General features: G+C 36.8%; 1 protein-coding gene and 1 long non-coding RNA gene across 12 annotated transcripts in view; both read right to left on the reverse strand.

Moving 5' to 3' along the window:
* The window catches only part of KLF12 (KLF transcription factor 12), a 620,046-nt gene that overhangs the window by 181,026 nt on the left and 418,310 nt on the right, over positions 1-20,710 (reverse strand). The gene's annotated exons all lie outside the window — the stretch shown is intronic.
* Positions 13,451-19,164, reverse strand: LOC134808140 (uncharacterized). The gene is made up of 3 exons (XR_010150514.1): positions 19,108-19,164; positions 15,242-16,595; positions 13,451-13,710 (listed from the first exon to the last, which is right to left on the reverse strand). It is a non-coding gene; the product is annotated as an uncharacterized LOC134808140 (long non-coding RNA).

The following is a 20,710-nucleotide window of genomic DNA, read 5'->3' on the forward strand; positions in this document are numbered from 1 at the left end:
TGGTGAGCATGAAAAAGCCACAGGGGCAATGCAATTTATAGGATAAACCACTGAAAATAATATTTACACTAAAGAGAAGGTAGGGAAAGGAAATTTTAAAATATCAGGAAAAAGGGAATAAAAAGCATACAGTGTGATGGTATAATGTACAGTACTACATTCTGCAATTAAGTAGTCTAGTTTTTATGGTTTTAAAATTATAGCTTCGATTTTTAAGAAAAACTTAAATGTAGTAACTCTTAAATATAAGAAAATAAAAGTCGAAAGTAAATGAATGAAAAAAACACTAGGCAAATACAAAGCAAAAGAAGGTTGGTACAGTTATAGTCATACTAGGGAAAAAAGATGGTAAGCTAGAATAATTACTAGAAACTAAAAAGGACAGTTTACTGACAAAAGAACCACTCCAACAGGAATATATACATACATACATACATACATATATGTGTGTGTATATATATATACACATACATATGACATATATATGTCAATTTATAAAAATAGTCTTAAAAAGCAAAGGCATAAAGAACTAAAATGAGTAATAGACAAGCCTACAAATATAGTGTGAGATTTTAGCATAACTCACTCAGTAACAGATAGACAAAAAGTTAGCAGGGCTATAGAAGACAGGGAAAAAAAAAAACAAATTAACAAACTTATCTTACTTATTTAGAACAACGTACCTGATATCTATCCAATACACAGTGTTTTTCAAGTACTTATGAACTATTTACCACAATGCGACCCCACAGTGGGCTACAAAGCAAGTCTTAACAAATCTAAAGGGATACAATCATTCAGCACGCCCTCTAGTAACATGGAATTTCACCATGTTGGTCAGGCTGGTCTTGAATTCCTGACCTCAGGCGATCCAACCCTGTCTCTACTAAAAATACAAAAATTAGTCGGGCATGGTGGCGGGTGCCCGTAATCCCAGCTACTTGAGAGGTTGAGGCAGGAGAATTGCTTGAACCTGGGAGGCAGAGGTTGCAGTGAGCCAAGATTGCGCCATTGCACTCCAGCCTGGGCAACAAACAAGAGCAAAACTCCTTCTCAAAAAAAAAAAAGAAAAAAAAATGCTGGGTGTAGTGGCTCATGCCTATAATCCCAGCACTTTGGGAGGCCTGAGGTCGGGAGTTCAAGACCAGCCTGACCAACATGGATAAACCCCGTCTCTACTAAAAATATAAAATCAGCCGGGCATGGTGGCATGTGCCTGTAATCCTAGCTACTCGGGAGATTGAGGCAAGAGAATCACTTGAACCCAGGAGGTGCAGGTTGTGGTGAGCCGAGATGGTACTCCAGCCTGGGCAACAAGAGCAAAACTCCATCTCAAAAGAAAAAAGGCGGGGGCGGGGGGGGGGGATGATTTCAGTACAAAGCCTACAGACATTATAAAAATATTAAGATTTTTGTTCGTTTGTTTTTTGTTTTTGAGACAGAGTCTCACTGTGTCACCCAGGCTGGAGTCCAGTGGCACAATCTCAGCTCACCACAACCTCTGCCTCCCGGGTTCAAGTGATTCTTCTGCCTCAGCCTCCCGAGTAGCTGGGACTACAGGTGCGCACCAACATGCCCAGCTAATTTTTGTATTTTTAGTAGAGATGGGGTTTCACCATATTGGCCAGGCTGGTCTCTCGAACTCCTGACCTCATGATTTGCCCACCTTGGCCTCCCAAAGTGCTGGGATTACAGGCGTGAGCTACTACGCCTTGCCTAAAAACAATAAGATTGTTATAAAAAGGTTTATTCTGATAAATTTTTAAATTCTAAAAAACAGAACTGTTTAATAAGTTTGCTTCAAGAATTGTTTCAAACACTTATCAAATAAATCACCCAAATCTGACACAAACTCTTCCACGGAACAAAAAAAGAAGAAACACATAGTGAATGGTTTTATGAAGCTGGCATACTTGTTATCAAAACCTGCCTAAATTTACAAACTGGCAAAACAAATCCATATTTTTTAAAGTCATATTTTTTAAAGGATAATCATTACTCTTGAAAATGGGTAGTGACTAGGATGAGACATCAGCGGGCATATAAATTATTATTTCTTTATCTGATTGTTAGTTACATATATCTGTGTTTACTTTGTGAAAAATTTGCAAACTGTACTTATAATTTGTACATCTCTCCATGTGTTATACAATTTTAAAAAAACTTACAGAAACAAAAAAGTCCTTAATTTAGACCTTTCTGCAGGTAAACTTTAATTCATTAAACATTATGTATGTATTTTGTGAAGAATAAAGCTATTATATAGATGCACCATTATTCAGAGTAAGTTTTCTCTTTTGTTCATCAAAAACAACTATAAGAAAAAGAGAAATATCTTGCTAAAATCATGCCAAATTATACTGATGGTACTTTTTCAATGTCCACAAACTAAAAAATACATTTGTTGTGATTTCTTCTCAGGAAACACATGTAAGTTTATATGATTGTTAGTTTTTCCTACCTACCTAAACTATTGTATTTAATAATACATTGTAAATTCCAACAAGTATAGCAATATATATTTTTCAGGGTTTAATTTTACATTTTCAAAATTGTAGACATATCTGGCTCAGTCCCCTTATCTTTGATTTCTCCTAGATTTTCTATAATTATTCTGCAAGTACATAGATAAATTATATCTATATCCATATCTATAACAGTTATATGCTGAGTATATATAATATACTCAGCATATAACATAGTTCCTGGTAACTTGTAATTACTCTTTAATAGTTGTTAAATGAAGAAATGGACTCAATGACAAAGTGATAAATCAGATGGTCTCTGATCAATTTCTCTTTTATTGAAGGCTTTAATTTCCTCTTAAGTAAATTTGTCTCCCTTTCTAAATGTTAGGAGGTTGCTTTCTCCTTTGACAAAACAAGTACTGAACAGTTCCGTGGCCCTGGCTAACTTGTCCTTGTAGTTCAAAATCAGAAGGCTCCGAGTAGAGCCACACTGATTCCTTCTCGACATGGTTTTCATGTCTAGCTTGTTTATACAATGTACGATTACCCAGTTAGAACATTCTTTGAATCTCTCATTTATGTTGAACTAAAAGAACTTTTCTGCCATTTAAGGCATTGTAAGTCAGCTTTCCTGAGGTTCACCTCTCCATTCTATATCTAACATTGCTTTTCTTACTTTTACAAACTCCCAATATAAATTCTCATTTTCCCCAGGTTGCCATCACTGTGACGTCATCAAGCAGTTCTTCCTTCTTATTCAGAACATAATCAGAGCACAGCGTCAGTTTTCCCTGATTGCTTCATTTCTCATTTGGCAAACGCAACAAAACCAAACCTGTCAGCAAGTTGAAGATTTACCAGATGCCCATATACTATGCTGCAATAACATTTTACTTATATGATTTGGGCAATGTACACAGTATCTAACTGATTTTAACAGTAACATTTAAAAATACATGCCAACACAACTTTGGTTGGTTTCTACGGTTAGCACTTTTCAAACATTTCCTTCTTTGAAGTCCATGCCTTGGTATTTATTCTGACATAGAGATAAAAAAATCTTAAAAGTACTTAAAGGTAACTGCCAGACGGATGTGCATGTGTGTGTGTTTACATGGCTGTTTTAAATACATTCTTAAAGCAATACTTGTGTCCTCACGCCTAGACAGTCATTCAGCTTTATGATATCCATAATGCTAGAACATTTGCCTTCAGAGACCTGATGAGGCTGAAGTCAAGAAAAACGGAAGGTTAAAGTGGAAATTGGGGTGGAGGGATAATCACTGAGAACAAACTCAAATTAGCTACAATAAAGATTTCCCTCTAAGCCTTGTCATCTCTTTTGTCTTTCAAATATATTTCTTTCTTCTCTGGACCAGCCAGGGGCCTTCTACTCTCCAGATTTCTTTTTAATCCCTTGTTGACTTCCTTGGACTTTTTTTCTGGTCACCAGATAGTTTCTTTGGGGAAACTGGGATCAGTGGGGGGCAGGAATCAAATTTAACATTTTTACTTATGCAACATACAAATAATTACAAAGTATGAGATATGACTGATTAGTTTTTGCCTGTCATCCATTGCCACTGCTTTCTAATCATCTCCCTGAAGCATCGAGCTCCTCAACATTAAGGTTCTGTATTCTGCCAGTGAGATGTTCTCATTTAAGAGTCAGAAGGAGGAAATGAGAGGGAGGTCATCTTGCTGGTTTGGTTGCCAGCAACAACATTCAACGTTGCAGAGTCGAGTTACTAGTCTGTTGGGGAGGCAGTTGTGTCAGCTGTAGTACTCGCAACAGCAGCAGCAGCTTCTCTGTCTCTGCTTCACAGCTATGGTGGCGTGTCCTGAAATCAATGGTGGGGAGGCAGACCTGACTTCCATCCCTCCTTCTCTTCAATGAATAAGCGAGCATTCGCTATACTAAATTCCTGTTCTCCTGAAATACCTAGAGTGGTTCATGTTTCCTGTACCATACACTAACTGACAATTGTTAAGAGACTGGAAAAGAGAATATGAAAGAGAAAAAGGAATGTAAACTGAGCGGGGAGAAAATGCAGGATAAGTCATCACCAGGAATGCACATTCTAAGTTCCTGAACACAGTACAAACGGAGTCCAGTCCCACTCCACTTGCCTCCAAAGTATACATAGTTTCCCCATGTTCCTGACACCTCTGGGCCCTTCACACATTTGCTATCTCTGAACACAATTTTCTCCCGACCGCTTTTCCTTCACACCCAACTATTTCCTAATTCCTAACACATCTTTAGGATACAGTTCAGACATTCCCTGTCTTCCATGACACATCCTGATGCTCACTCTAGGCTGGTTAGCTTTCCTCCAGAATCCCATAATACATTTTATCCATCCAAATTTTTCCACTTCCCATGCTGTATTAAAGTTATCTGCCTGCAGATATCCCTCTTATAAGACGGCGAGCTCCTTGTAGTTTCGAATGACATTCAATAAATCTTGCCAAATGAATAAGAAAATAATTCTATATTTTTTATTGGTCCACTTGCCTGAAAAGATTAGAATGTTGTTTTTGTGGAGTTCGTGGAAGTGATCATATTAAGGCTTGAATCAAAGCGGGATTTCCTAGAGAAACTTCTAATTCTCCTTGTAAGCTATTTCCTGGAGGATGGAAGACGGCCACGTGCTTGGGTCCTGTACCTCATATAAAAGGGAAGGGATTCTGACACATCCTGTTCATGGTCAATGATTTGATTTTTAGTTTGGATTTTTCTGTGTGTCTGGCCATTTGCACTGCAAATATATTTCAGAATTTAATCTACACACCTACATGTCAGCACCACCCACTTTCACCCTGGGTAAGCCGATTTAGGGGCCAAAATTCTTCCTTTAGTTTTTCAAATCCCTTTCAATATGAATATATATTTTTAAAAGGAATGAAAAAACAATCAAAACTATTAGTTTCATTCAGTATTTTGAATGCTCAGGATTTTAAAGATGGTTAGACAGTATACGGATTACTAAAACTCCTCAGTGCCGTATCTGAGGGCAGAATGTAAGGTGGGTGACCCCTCACATGAGAACTGGCAATGGGAAGACAGTAAGATAGAAACCCAGCAGGAAACTGTGACCACTGCTCAACACAGAACAGGGAACTTGGGTAAGACTCCACTAATGAGAAGGAAGGAGAGTAAATCTGGGAGCACCTAGGAAGCCACTGGCCATCATGAATCACAAGCTCTTGATGAGTGCAGAATCCAGTTCTTTGGTGCCAGAATCTATTCTAACTGATCGGTCCTTGCTCCATCTGCTCTTAAAATTTTTTAATACCTCACTTAGCTAAGACAGGCTCATACGTGTTGTATGTTAGTGGTAAGCAATGGAAGGCTAAAGTACTCTCTGACATATTTTAAGAATATTCTCAAAAAGAGCCAAGCTTTTAGGAGTGGAAGTCTTTAGGCTCAGCTATGCAAACCAGAAGTATCAGACACAGAAGACATGAGTGAACCTTTGTGAGAGCAGAGACCTTATTTTGACCACTGCTACCTTCCAAACACCTGGAATATTTGTGGTATAAATGAGTGAAATGAGGCTGGTGCTGTTAGGTGCCTCTCTTTCTCCTATTTGCTCATCTTTCTCGGTTACATCATTTGGTTAGTGCATTGACCATTTCACCTTCCACATTTTTATGGGTTTAAAGCCTAAAGAAAGAATCTTTATTTTATATATATATAAAAACAACATAATCGATGATCTATTTGACCAGTTTTGCTCTCACCTCTGCTCCCATTAAATGAGGACTTCAATAAGAATTCAGAGAAATCACTTATAGTAAACTCAACCTTTATTTTTAATAAACAAAAGGGTGAATAACCATAAACATGAAATGAACCATGAATATCATCTGCCAGACAACTGAAAAGAGACAAAGCTTTCTTAAATATGGCTTGAGATTTCAATCATTTCATCACTAGACTGATTTTAAAGAGACAGTAATTCTCAAAATCTGGTTCATCAATTTTTTGTTTAGTTTTGGTATGGTTGTTGTGTCTTTATTGTTTAGAAACCACAGCTTAAAAGCAACTTAGATAGTAATGCTCTAAATGACCAAAACTACATTTTATAATCAAAGCACTCAGAAATGAGTTATTAAAACCCAATTTTATTATTCTTTCTCTGTGTTTATATTGGTTTTTGTGGATTTTTTTCTGAAAACTATATAAACCTTTGCTCAGCCTTAACTCTTTAGTGAACTATTTTATTTAAAAAATAACAACACATGAACTTGACTGTGTTTAACTTCTGTTCCAGGTAAAAAAGACATGCTATAAAAAGATTTAATACTGTTCTCAGGGAAAAGAAAACGTCAAGCTACAAAATATCTGTAATATGTATTAATATGTTTTAAAATATCTAAAAATAATTAATGCTGATAATGTATTCAAAAGCCCTATAATAGTGTTTAAATTAAGAAGGCACTCAGAATTTACAATTTAAATAGTAAACATATGGCACTACTCAAAAAAAAGCATTGAAGCGAATAACTCATTAAAAATGCAAATGAATACAAGTGAACTTGCTTAAAAAAAGCAAGTAAGGGAACCAAAGGCTATAATGGCAATGGAAAAGGCAAGGTCGAGGACTGTTCACGGGGGAGAATTCTGATGAGGTCAAACGCAGCCTTCCGAGCTGTGGACTACTTATTAAGGAAGTAGCAGTTCTGAATTTTTATTACAGAGCTTTGCTCATACTGTGATGATTTCAGATAAGGTATTTATAGATTGTCTGAATATTTGACCTTGGAACTATTTTATGGACACTAGATATATTGCTTTTTATGGAGAAAATAGACAGTTCTACATAGGTAAATCATTTGCATTATCAGAAGAGAAAGCTGGGCTGAGGTAGGGAAGGTGGTGGTGACACTTCCCCTGTGAAACATTTCATGCCTGTTCAATACGTTTAAGCAATTACGCACTACCATAAATTAGAAAAGATTATAAATCAATTAGTGAATCTTACTAGCAGCCATAGACCCATGTAAAATAAATCACATGATGCCCTTTTTACAATAAATTCAGTCTTGATAAACTCAGTTATTCAGGAAAATGTCACTGCAGTGATGTCTGTCTATTCTAAATTGGAATCAATCCAATAATTGACTTCTGTTTTCTTCAGCAAAGGGCACTTAACACTAATGTGTGGTACATAGTCATATAGGCCTGAAGATCACACAAGTACGCCCTATTATACCACCCTCCACCTTGGCAGATGGCTTACCTTGAGTGAAACCATTAACTACTCCCAATTCAAGTGACTGAAACTAAGAAACATGGGCCAACTGATCATCACCTTGAAAATAATATTTTCTTCAGAACTGACACTTTCCTTGATACTGAAATTTTCACTTACAGGTTTTAAGTAAATCTCACTAATATGTTTTTTGGATTAGATATTAACCAAAGAGAAATTTTAAGAATTATAGCTCTTTGCCCTTACAAAGTTTCAAAGATCTACAGTCATTACTAAATACCATATTTTAAATAGGTATTTTAATTATGAGATATAAAAATATAATCAGGAATAATTTGAGTATGGTTTACAATTATGTTTCAACACCGGTCATCTTAGGTTTTCATATATCATGTGCAAAAGAATACTTAAGTGAAAAGAACGTAGTAGTTATTGCCAAATTAGGAAGATCACTCGCCAATAAATACTAAAAAAAAAAGAACTTGAACAGATTTACTTTTGTAATATTTGAAATATACAAAAGAATACAATTAATATAAGTTAGGAAGCATAATAACATGAACTCCCATGGTGAGCTTTTTGTCTTTTCTAATATATACATTTATTCTCTTTTAAGGTTACAAAGACCAGTTTGACAGCTTCCTGCAAATTTATTTTCATTACGATATAGTTCTAATATTTTTGAAAATTTCCACCATGATTTTTTGACTGACTCATGGGTAACTTAGAAAAATGTCAAATCTCAAAATGTATTTTTAAATTTTACTGTCTTCTAATTAAGTGTAGTGGTTAGAAAACATGGTTTTTGTGACAGAAATTTTCAGAAATTTGATGAAGCTTGCTTTGTTGTACATTGTGTGATACATTTTTGCAATTACTACATGTCCTTGAAAGAATGCCTATTTTCTAAACTGTTAGATACAGGAATCTATATATGTTTATTCCATTTACCCTATTAAATGTGTTGTATAAATCATTAATCTTTACTAGCTTTTCCTGCTTGACAAAAGTAATTGATAAAGGTGTATTAAAATCTACCTCTGTAGTAGATGACTTTTTAACGTTTTACATTTGATGAATTGTGCTTTATATATTTTCATGCTATTTTTAAAAAATGCTTACAGGTTTAGTATTTTTATACTGTCCTGATAAACTAGTAAAACTATCTTCACCCAATTGTTTTCTGTGCTAAAATCTGAATGATCTGAAATAAAATGGCTGTATTTCCAGGGCAAATTTGTCATTATTCCTTTATTTTCAACCTTTGTTTTCATGTTTAGGTGTGTAAACCACATATGACTATACTTTTAAATTCAAACTCAGAGTCTCTGTCTTTTGGCTTTTGGAATTAGATTCTTGTATTAATTTTCTATTGCTACATGATAAATTACTGCAAACATACTGACTTAAAACAAGACAATGTATTATTCTCAGTTTTTGTGAGTCAGGAATCCAGCACATTTTAGCTGGGTGCTATACTCAGCTAAAATTAAAAAAAAAAAAAAAAAAAAGGTTTTAGCTTGCTGAGTCCTAATCTGGAGGTTCAACTAGCAAAGACTCACCTTCACACTACCACAGATTATTGGCTGAATTCAGTTCCTTGTGGCTGTAGGACAGATGCCTTTCGGCTTTTAGCTGGGACTGTTTTCAGCTTTTAGTGGCTACTCTCAGGTCCTTGCAATGTGGCAATCTCTCAGACCTCCCTTTCTAGAACCAGCTTGAGAAAACTCTCTTCCCTTAAAAGACTCCTGTGATAAGATCAGGTCCATTGGGACAATCTCCCTTTCTTAAAGACAATTGTGCCACAGGATACAACCTAATCACAGAAGTAAAATCCATCAAATTCACAATTCCAGGGATTATGCAAAACATGTACTCTAGGCTGAAGCAGACAGGAACTCTTGGGGGCCAGCCAGAATTGTGCATTCCACATTCATTTACGTGGCTTATAATTAGTGATACTTGGCTTTATTTTTACCTTATTCCTTTTCTTATTTTTTATGTTTCTATTTGTCCTTTTTGTTTAATTTTTTCAATTCTGATTTCTAAAAAATGACACAGAAATACTTTTCTGTGGCTGGGCGCGGTGGCTTATGCCTGTAATCCCAGCACTTTGGGAGGCAGAGGTGGGCAGATCATCTGGGGTCAGGAGTTTGAGACCAGCCTGGCCAACATGGGGAAACCCTGTCTCCACTAAAAATACAAAAATTAGCCAGGCATGGTGGCACACGCCTGTAATCCCAGCTACTCGGGAGGCTGAGGCAGGAGAATCACTTGAATCCAGGAGGCAAACATTGCAGTGAGCAGAGATCGTGCCACTGCACTCTAGCCTGGGTGACAGTGAGACTCCGTCTCAAAAAAAAAAAAAAGAAAAGAAAAGAAATACTTTTTTGTTTGCTTGCTGTCTTACACATTCTATTCCCATTCAATTTCTTTGGGAAATTATACATTGAACCTCTGTTCTTTCAGCAGTTATTCTCAATTTTTTTTAAACAAGTATAATTAACAAACTATATAAGGACATTAGAAACTAACTCCCAATGTCCTCTCCAAATTTAAACGTTATTACAGTCTAATACTTCAGCTCTATCATTGTATAAAAATCCTATCAATCAGACCGTATTAATAGTATTTTAAGAAGAAAATGTGTGCACGCTTTTATAAAATGCCTTTTTTTAGTCATTATTCCATGTTACAGCTCAGATCATCATTTTGGGTTCTATTTTTAACTCAGCAATAATAAGTTGGAATCTTTTAGCTGAATGCTTTAGAATTTCCTTTTAGTCTCTCAGTTTTTGTTCAAAACTGTCCTTATTTTTGTCAATATTTTGAAGGTATTTCACAGAATTATAGTGAGTGACCACACAGCTTTATGTGGACATTGTCTGTCAGCATTTTGAAAATATTATCCCATTGTCTTCTAGCTGCCACTGTTGATATTGACAGGTTGGCTGTCAGTCTACTGGTGTTTTCTTTGTAAACTGATGTCACCTTCTTGCTAGTACCTACTCCTCCATACTGCTGGAAGTAGCATTTCTATGAAAAATAAGTGATCAAATGATTGTCATTAACTATTGGCTTTGTAAAAGTTGTTTTCTTCATTTCTATGAAGATCTTATTATTATTGATATGGACAGGAGGCAAGGAAATACTGGGTAGAACAGGGTGGTTCCCCAGCAAAGGCCTCAGCCTCAAGCCTGGAAACTGGCAGCTCTAAAGAGAACAGGTATTCCCTGTTTTCACGCCCAAATGTTGCCTTTTCCAAGACTACTCTGGCCTGCCACGACTCTATCCTGTGCTCATATAAACCCCTGACCCCCACAGCCACCCCCTCACCAAACAGATGTTTATATAGTTAATACATCCTTATCATATATAATCTAGTTGCTACTTTTCTTAGTATTTTAGCTGTCATAAAGGACTTCATGATAAAATAGCAGTAACTCCATTGGCATCTTCCCTTGACCTTCAAATCTGAAACGGCATTAATGGATGTCTCTCATGAATCTTAGACTCTTAATGGGTCATAAGAGTTACACAGACTTTATACCTAGTTTTGGAAAAGCATGAACTCAAAGTAAATTTAATTAAATTATCGATTCCACAACCTCTCTTCACAACAGAAAACTATATTCTCTATGGATAATCACATAAAATTATACAAAGGCTAATAAAAAGGGAAAAACCTTTTTCCCCTTCTTACATGGGCCAAAAAGACATAAAATCTAACCTTAAAAATTCAATGTTTCTTACATAAAACTAGACTTTCTCATTTGAATGTGGCATGGAGTGGTTCCAGGTAGGCAAAACTAAAAGGAAATAAGATAAAAATGCAAAGAAGGTACAAACTTTCTATTACTTATTTTAAACTATTTTTGACGTGGGAATTTGTTCTGCGTTGTGCACTGCTCAGCATGCCTCTGCCTTGGCTCCGGTTATCTTCTCATGGTCCTCATCTATTTTGCAGTCTAACTTCTCTAGTGACATAAGATATAATTTCCTAAAAAAGAGATTTTTCTAACAAGAAAAGGCAGGGTAAAGGGCAAGAGAGTGCCATGGGAGGAGGTGCTACTGAGATTGGGTGTTCATAGAAGGCCTGCCTGATAAAGTGAGATGTGATCTGAAACCTGAATAAAGTAAGGATGGTGTCCTTGTGGACAGTGCTCCAGAGACAGGAGCTGAGAGAGCTGTGAGTAGGCCGGGGCACCCAAGGAATCCCTGGGAGGCCAGGGGAGGTGTGGCAGGAAACATGGGAGGAGCTAAGATCAGAAATGGGGGTGAGGAGCAAGGCTATGGAGGCCCTGTGAGGAGATGACAGGATTTTGAATTTTATTTTGAGAAGGAAAATTTTTGAATAGAGGGCTGATATGATCTGATTTATGTTTTAAAAGGATCATTTTGGCTGTGATGGGGATAACAGACTGGAGAAAAACAAGAACTTTCCACAGCCCACAAGAAAAATTCAAACTACTGAGACTATCAATGAAGACACTTTAAAATAAAGGACAGACCTAGAGACTCTTCAAGTTTACTGATGTTCAGAATAATCTGCTGTTCAGTGAGTATTACACTGTCTTTCACATGGTTTTATTTCTGCTTATGCTATTTCTGAAGCCCAAAGTGCCGGTTCTTCTTTTCACAGACTGGCAAAATCCTACTCATTCCAAATGGGCCAGCTCAAATGTCACTGTTTGGTGAAGCCTTCCTTTATGACCCTGGGATAGTTGAATTTTTTTCTGCTTCTCTTCCACCCCAACATTAGGAATGTGACATAAAATTTGAGTCACAAAAAGAAAACATAACAAAAGGTAAGTAGGTAATTATACACTGTAGACAACTGCTTTATATAACTCTAAGAAAAGTTAGACTCTCCATAATAGGAAACATAGATAAGATATCAAAACACACAGTAAAACCACAATAATTAAAACACAGAACAAAAATGTCCTGAAGACAAGGGGAGGTATATAAACACACATAATTCTATCTACATCATGCCTTGCAGATCTATCCTATGAAGATATCAACAAAAACAATGACTTAATTACTCAAAGCAGTAGAGGGCCTTGGTGCCAACACAATCTCTACAACAGAAGTTCACAAACTGGGGACTGCAGGCCAAATCCCACCAGATGGTGTTTATAAATAGTGGACATGGAACACCACGCCCACTCATTTGCATATCCCCCTCCAGCTGCTTTTGCACTACCTACTCAGCAGAGCAAGAGTCTTTGTGATGAGCCATATGGTTCACAGAGCCTAAATAAAATACTTACTCTTTATAAAACAAGTTTGCTGACCCTTGCTCTGCCCCACTCCTCCACAAGCTCCTTAACTACTTGAGGTTCTCAAATAAGTCCTGATCCTTCAGTTGTCTCAGTGACTGCTCATGCTAGCCGTTCTGCCTGGAGCATGGTTCTCTACCTCCTCTGCCTGGATAATCCCACTGCTCCTTTGAGACTCAGCTCAAGCCACCTCTAATAAGATGCTCCTCACTCTCCACTGTGCACAAAGACCCCTCCTCTCTGGTCCACACCTGCTCATGAATACTTGGAATGGTCCACACCTGCTCATGAATACTTGGAAACTGACACTCAGCCCACCTGATTTTAACTATTTATATACTTGCCACCCCACTTAAATATCACTGAAACAGGAAATGTTTTCTGGACTTCACTTTTCCTTTCCAAATGAACAAACACCAAACTGTTCAGCTTCTTTGTTTAGCATCAGACCCAGACTAACAAAGAGTTAAATGAATGAGAAGGGAGTTCAATTAGTTTATTGCCTCATACTACACATCAGCATGGTAAAGTGATCACAGGCCATTAAGCGTAGGGGTGAAAATTGTATAAGGAATTATTCCTCTTAAACGTCTATGTAGAGTCTTGGGTCCTGATGAGGAATTGCCTCCAACCTGTGACGGAGGTTCCTCTGCTACTTCCTGCTGCTTCCAGATGCCTCTAGCCATGACTCAACCATTCGCTTCCTAATTTGTTGCTTCCAAACCACTTTAGGAGCTGGAAAGCAAAACAAACATGTGGTAAAACTGGTACCTAAAATTAGAATAAATAGGCTTTTAAGGACCTATGGGATTTTTCTTTCACAGGTGCATGAACAGGGCTGGTCTCCCAAAGATAATTTTTCTAAATCCCAGATTCTTGGCTATGTTCTAAATAGATTTGTTTTTTAAATAAATAACCTAGCAGCATAACTAACCAAACTGTTATTAAATGGAAAGTTATACTTTGACCTGCTTAAAGAAAAAAACTATCAAAACTTTTGCTTTTAAAAAGACTAGACAATGTTATTAGCAAACAGAAGTTATTATTGCATTAGAAAATAAAACATACACCTACTTTTAAGTAAGTCTGATATCTGAAAGTGTTAACGTCTAAACAAATTAGAATTTTTAAATGCACCTATTCACAATCATTAATGCCCAAACATGCTCTCTAGAGATAACAAAAGTCAAATTTCAGGAGTCTTTGCCAAGTGAAAATTAAAAAGAAATTAAGCTTGTTATGGAAATGAAAGGTAAATTAGGGGAAACTTACTCCATTTTTATAAGTCATATATATATAAACCATTATTTATAAAAACATAGATTTCACTTTTATTTCTGTATTTTTGCATTCTGCTAGAATCATTAAAGCCTATTTTCTGTAAAAGATAAAAATATTTGAAGTAACATTTTTTCTTTTAAATTTCTGAGAAGCTTAAAGCAATAAAATAATTGCTTTCATTTCTTTAGCAAGGTATGTTTTTTCTTGTAATTAATATAAAGGAGCTAAAAATTTTCAACTTATTTGCTCAAAAGCAATTAAAACCTAGTCAAAGATCTCCTAACTTATAAATATTAAGAAAACCATTCATTTTTTTTTTCAAATGGCATGATTTAGTTATAGATTTGCCAGAGTCAGGAGAATTTCATTTTCTAATCTTTTATGTCCCATATGAAAAGTTTCTCAAATAATATTTCTTCTGCCTGTGTTTTTTCAAAATGCTTTCACTCTCATTTTGCATCTCCTCTGTACAGACAGGCAATTTTTGCACAACATGATTTTTTTTTTCCTAAATAAACTCAGTTGTTTATCAGATAGAGCTAAAAAGTACCCGCTGTATGCAAAGCCTAATTTACACTGACAAACTTAAAACAATTCTCCACTTTGGCCTTCCCATTCCAATGTACTGATAACTTTACACATCTAATCCTGGTCCTAGCACAAGATCATGAAAGCTCTTCCTCAATTTTTTACTTAGAGTGTTAATGGAGGAAGAAAGTGGCATTATGTTCTCTATATAACGTTAACAAAACTTATTATAAAATTAAATAAACAGGTAACTGGGTCTTTTTCATCCATACAACCCAAAATAAACAGCCTGATTTGTGGCTTTGTCTACGAAATGAACAGAAATTAAAAACTAAGGGCTTGTAAAACGGAATGTTCTATTAGCTCGCTTAATATTGCCTTCCCCACATTTGAAAATACAAAGTGAGGAGGGGTGGCTATGCTTGATTAGAACAGCTTAGCTACTCTTATCTTTTACCTGGTGGGCTTCTCTGATTTAAGCTGGTTTACATCCATGACTGGCACTTGAAATACTAACTTCTGCATACAAACAAATCCTGAAGTTTAAAAACTCCTCTTCTGTAACATTTGAAGAAGATACTCTTTTTGGAATTTTCAGAACTGCATCTTCCTAAATCATTCTCATTCTGATCATTTTTGACTTTCATACAAATGATAGTCACAGCATATACTGAAAGAGACAGACGTGGAATATACAAAAACAGAGGAACATATTTGTACTTAGATTTTAATTTATTACACAAAGTGTATACAGATTTAAGGAAGTAGATAATTCTGAATTTAAAAGCAAGTCAATGTATTTAGTGAATAAACATGTAAAGAGTTTTAAAATCACTGATATGTAACACTTCCGTTTCAAAAACAGGCTGCATGAGAAATGTCAACTACAGAATTTGATTTTTATAGACTTTGGATTTTTGTATTACCAACAAAAGAACACATAAGTAATCATATGCCATGATTAAATGGTGATTTAAATAAAAATTATAATATTTGATCCATAAGAGCCAATGATAAAATCCAAAATGAATGCTTCTAATGTTTTGATATCATCTTAAAAACATTACAAAAGAATTAGGAATATTTCAAACCAGAAGCAATACAATGTATTGTACACTAACAGAATTTATCATTAACATATTGTAAAGCAAATCATGGAAGGAAATAAACAGCAGCCTCATGTATAGGGCGATTTAGGGAACCATCTCATGTTCAGGCAAAAGGGTCTTACTCAGGAGTCATACTCTTTCTTCATTTTCCTGTTCATTGTATTGTTATAGTACTGTCTTTGTAAATTGTCTTCTGTTAAATTTAAATAATCATCCCCAAATGCAAAATGTACTAATCTAATCATTGTGAGGAGGACTGCTAAATTCAGAATTTCTTCTCCAAATAATTACTATCATTAAAATCAATATTATATTGTCCCCCTCTTTTTAAAATACATTCTGAAGTTTGTTGGTGGCTATTAAATAAAAGATCATGCATTACTGTACATCCTTTTATTAAAAAGCAACTTCAATGAGAATAGCAATAAACTCTTTAAAAACAAAAACAGTTATTTGCATGAGAAAAAAATGAGTGATTGAATCAGCCTCACAAGTTTCTCTTTGTTGAAGTACCAGTTATCATACAAGCCTTAGGAATGCGTGGCACAGTACTGCAGAAGTCAGACGATAAATTTAAATGTCCTTGCCAAATTGGTAACCTGCCTTACATAAACGACACAACATCCAATCAAGGTAGCACGTGGTTAGGGATTTTTCTTTTTCTCTTTGGTAAACTGAAGAGATGTGACAGGGAAGAACACCCTAAGATCAAGCACAAAAGGAAAATAGATGGGGGATACTGCTGACCTGAAACAGATTTCAGCAGCAGTTAACATGGTAGTTAATTCAATCCAAGCTATTTCTATTACATGTCTAATTATTTGCAAAGCTTTGGGCAGAGCACTCCACGGTAAAGCAAAGATACATCCATCTTTGCTTCAAGGAGCTTATAACCCAGTGTGACAAACAGGCATGTACATAGTTTAACTGTAAAGAACAACATGACAAAAGGTAGGGCATTTGCCTCTAGTAGATAGTTGATAAAATAATTAACTCATATTTTAAAAAAGCATTAACTTTTGTTGGAAGTTAAATTTAGGGTGATATGACATTGTGTGAGATAAACCATATTTCTGTTCCACACTGAGTAGCTATTCTGCCATGAACTCTGATAAAATGGAGTGGCAGTCAACTTAATTATAGATAGAAGTTATCTGGAGAAAGCATCAGCCTGCCTTTCTGAGGTACCTTCTCCGAATTTAACGCAGTTGGGAAAAACAGAAACATTTTTTTTGACCACTATGTGAAAACTTTAACTCCCCTACTTAGTTTCCAAAAAGCTAACAGAATAAAACCTCAGTTTACCTATCAATATTATAGGTCTCGAAATAAGATGGAACTCTTTCTCATCTGGAAGAGGAAGATATTAACAGTACCTGCCCTCCTAAAGTTGTTCTGAGGATTGAATGTGTTGTTTGTCTAAAATGCAACTGTACCTATATTCTTCTCTTTTCTCAGCTGAAGGACATATCAATACCCTGTTGTGGATCTGAATCTTATTCATCTTTAGGCTAGCGCAAATACGGCCTACAAAATACCATTTTCCCAGACAACCCAAGCCCTCACAATCACATTCTCCAGTGTCCTGAATCTCCCATAGGTGTCACTACAGAAAAAAAACACTTACATTCAATAAAAGAAAAGACTTTTGATAATCATCCTCTTTAAATCAGGAACACTGGACCCAATGCCATCGAGGGCCCTGCTCTGGTCTGCCTCTGGCCATACCCCTCTCCACAGAATGAGGAGTCTGTCAGGACAGAGGAGGATGTGCCCATTCAGGGCCTGTACTTCCCATCCACAGTACTCCCCAACAGAACTTTCTGCATGATGGAAATGCCCTCTTTCTGTGCTGTCCCATATGGCAGCCACTACGCCCATGTGGCTACTGAGCATTTGAAATATGCCTAATATGACTGAAGAGTTTTTAATTTTATTTAATCTGAATTAATGTAAATTTAAACTTAAAGAGCCACAGGAGATTAGTGTTCACAATACTGGCCACAGAGAATTATATGGTCGAGGCCATCTTGATTGCCAATCCATTATTCACTTCTTTGTTTTCATCTTCCCTGATGTTCATCACAGCTGGGCAACCACTTCTTCATGAAGTACTTGCTTCTTCTGACCTCTCGGGCACCATACTTCCCTGTTTTTCTGCCTGTATCTCTCCGGCAGTCTTCATAATCTTCTTTGTTGGCTCTACCCATTGTGCTCAAACTCTCAGTACTGAGATGCTTTAGGACTCAGTCCTGTACTCTCTACTCTAATTACTTTCCTAGGTAATCTCACATGTCAATATGTCATTCACTATGAAATCTCTATGTCCAAAGACAGATTCCCATAGCCAACAGTGTATTTGAAATCTTCACTTAGCATTTAAATGTAACAAATCCAGAGCAGCAGTCTTAATTTCTCACCTCTGCAAAAAGCCATCTCCTCTTACAATCTTCCCCCTGTCATTTTTGCATCAACACCTACCTAGTAATTCAAGACAAAACTAAGGGGCTAATCTTTGATTCATTTCTCTTTCCTCACTCCAAATCCAATTCGTAAGTGAGAACTTTTAATTAAACTTCCAAATACACCCCATATTGGTTTACATTACTTCATCCCTAATATCACAAACCTAGTCCCAGTCACCATGATCTCTAGTCTTGATTTTTGCAGTGGCCTCCAGACCCATCTTCTGCATTCACACTTGCCCTCATCACCACCCAGTCTCTGCAACTGCTGATCAATGATGCAGATGTACTTTAAAACAGGTGGTCACACAAAAGTTTAGTGACAAGTGGTCATCTGAATCAAGATTTGAAATAAGAGAGGAAGGATCAAGCTTTGCTGATATCTAGGAAAAGAGAATTCTAGGAACAGAGAAAAGCAAGGACCACAAGCTATAAATGAAGAATAGCGCTAATTCAAAGGGAAATGGAAAGGTGCTGAAAGGTTTTTAAGCTTGGGAGAAAAACCTGGTACACAGAGAATACGTTGAAGGGAGCGACAGCAGAAGTTAGAGAAACCGTTTAGGAGACAATTTGTGAAGTCTGAGCGAACAGTTAGGGAGATGGAGACTAATCCAGATAAAAGGCATTTTTAGAAGTTATGAACTGGATGTGGAATGTGAAGGAATGAGGAAGATCAAGGATAACTCCTATGATTTTGGCTTACAAAACTCGAGGAAGGTTGGTGTTACTTATTGAGTTATTTCACGTACATTAAGGGATAGTTTTGATGGATGGTGGTGTTGGTGGTGGTGGTAGAGGTCAGAATCAAGGGACATGACAAGGGCAGGTACATCACAAAGGCAGTTTTCAAGAAGGGACAAAGGTCACCAGGTACCAGTCTATGGAAGTGTCACAAAGATGAAGGTCTGAAATTCTAGCCTTCACATGCCATGTATCCTGAATGGGAAATGGGAGGTTTGCCATTCTGACTATATAGTTAAATAGAAGAGCCAAACGGTTTCGTACATGAGCATGGAGTACAGATAATTTCTCTTAATTCTCTCCACTTACCTTTCAGGATATCCATTAATTCTGCATGAATCTGTGCTCAGTGATAGAAAATCTGTGCTCAGTAGAAACCAAATGACAAAATTAACTAGCAGCAATATGGCACACAGCTACAGCAGCTATTTTTGTGTAAGGTGAACAGCCATATCAGAAGATGGAAAAACAGGGGGGTAGGGTGAGGGAGAGCATCAGGAAGAGTAGCTAGTGGATGTTGGGCCTAATACCTAGGTGATGGGCTGATCCGTGCAGCAAACCACCATGGTACACGTTAACCTATGTCACAAACCTGCACATCCTGCACATGCACCCCAGAACTTAAAAGTTGATGAAAAGAAAAAAGACAGGAAAACAAATCCATTGGATACTTCAAAATGCCAAAATGTAAAGAAAATAAAAGTATAGGCCAGGCACGGTGGCTCACGCCTGTAATCCCAGCACTTTCGGAGGCCGAGGCGAGCGGATCACCTGAGGTCCGGAGTTCAAGACCAGCCTGACCAACATGGAGAAACCCAGTCTCTACTAAAAATACAAACATTAGCTGGGCATGGTGGCGCATGCCTGTAATCCCAGCTACTCCAGAGGCTGAGGCAGGAGAATGGCTTGGACCCGGGAGGCGGAGGTTGCTGTGAGCTGAGATCCCGCCATTGTACTCCAGCCTGGGCAACAAGAGCGAAAATCCGTCTCAAAAAAAAAAAAAAGAAAGAAAAGAGAAGTATAACTTTTTTAGCATATCCAGCCAGAGCAAAACCACTCACTCACTAATTCAGATCTTGCACACTCATATGGTTCATCATCATCAGGGGCACCAAAAATCTTCAAAAATAGAAATTGGTGATACATGTGCTACTGAACAAATATAACTGCCTAATTTTAATCTAGATAGTCTAATCTAAATAAATTGTCTAAAGTCATTCATAATAATAAAATTAATGTAGTAAAGATGGCAAAGAGAATTAAAAGATGATATGGTTTAGATATTTGTCCTGCCCAAATCTCATATTGAAATGCGATCCTCAATGTTAGAGGTAGGGCCTGGTGGGAGCTAACTGGATCATGGGGACAGATCCCTCATGGATGGCTTACTACCATGGTAACGAGTGTGTTCTTGCCATGAGTTCACAGGAGATCTGGTTACATAAAAGAGCTTGGCCCTTCCTCGTCTCTCTTGCTCCTGCTCACCCCATGTTAAACGGCTACTTCCCTTTGCCTTCCGCCATTACTGTAAGGTTCCCAAGGCCCTCACCAGAAGCTGAGCAGATGTTGGTGCCATGCTTCTACCATGAGCCAATTAAACCTCTTTTCTTT

This window comes from Pan troglodytes, chromosome 14, assembly GCF_028858775.2.
Source record: "Pan troglodytes isolate AG18354 chromosome 14, NHGRI_mPanTro3-v2.0_pri, whole genome shotgun sequence".
Taxonomy (NCBI): domain Eukaryota; kingdom Metazoa; phylum Chordata; class Mammalia; order Primates; family Hominidae; genus Pan; species Pan troglodytes.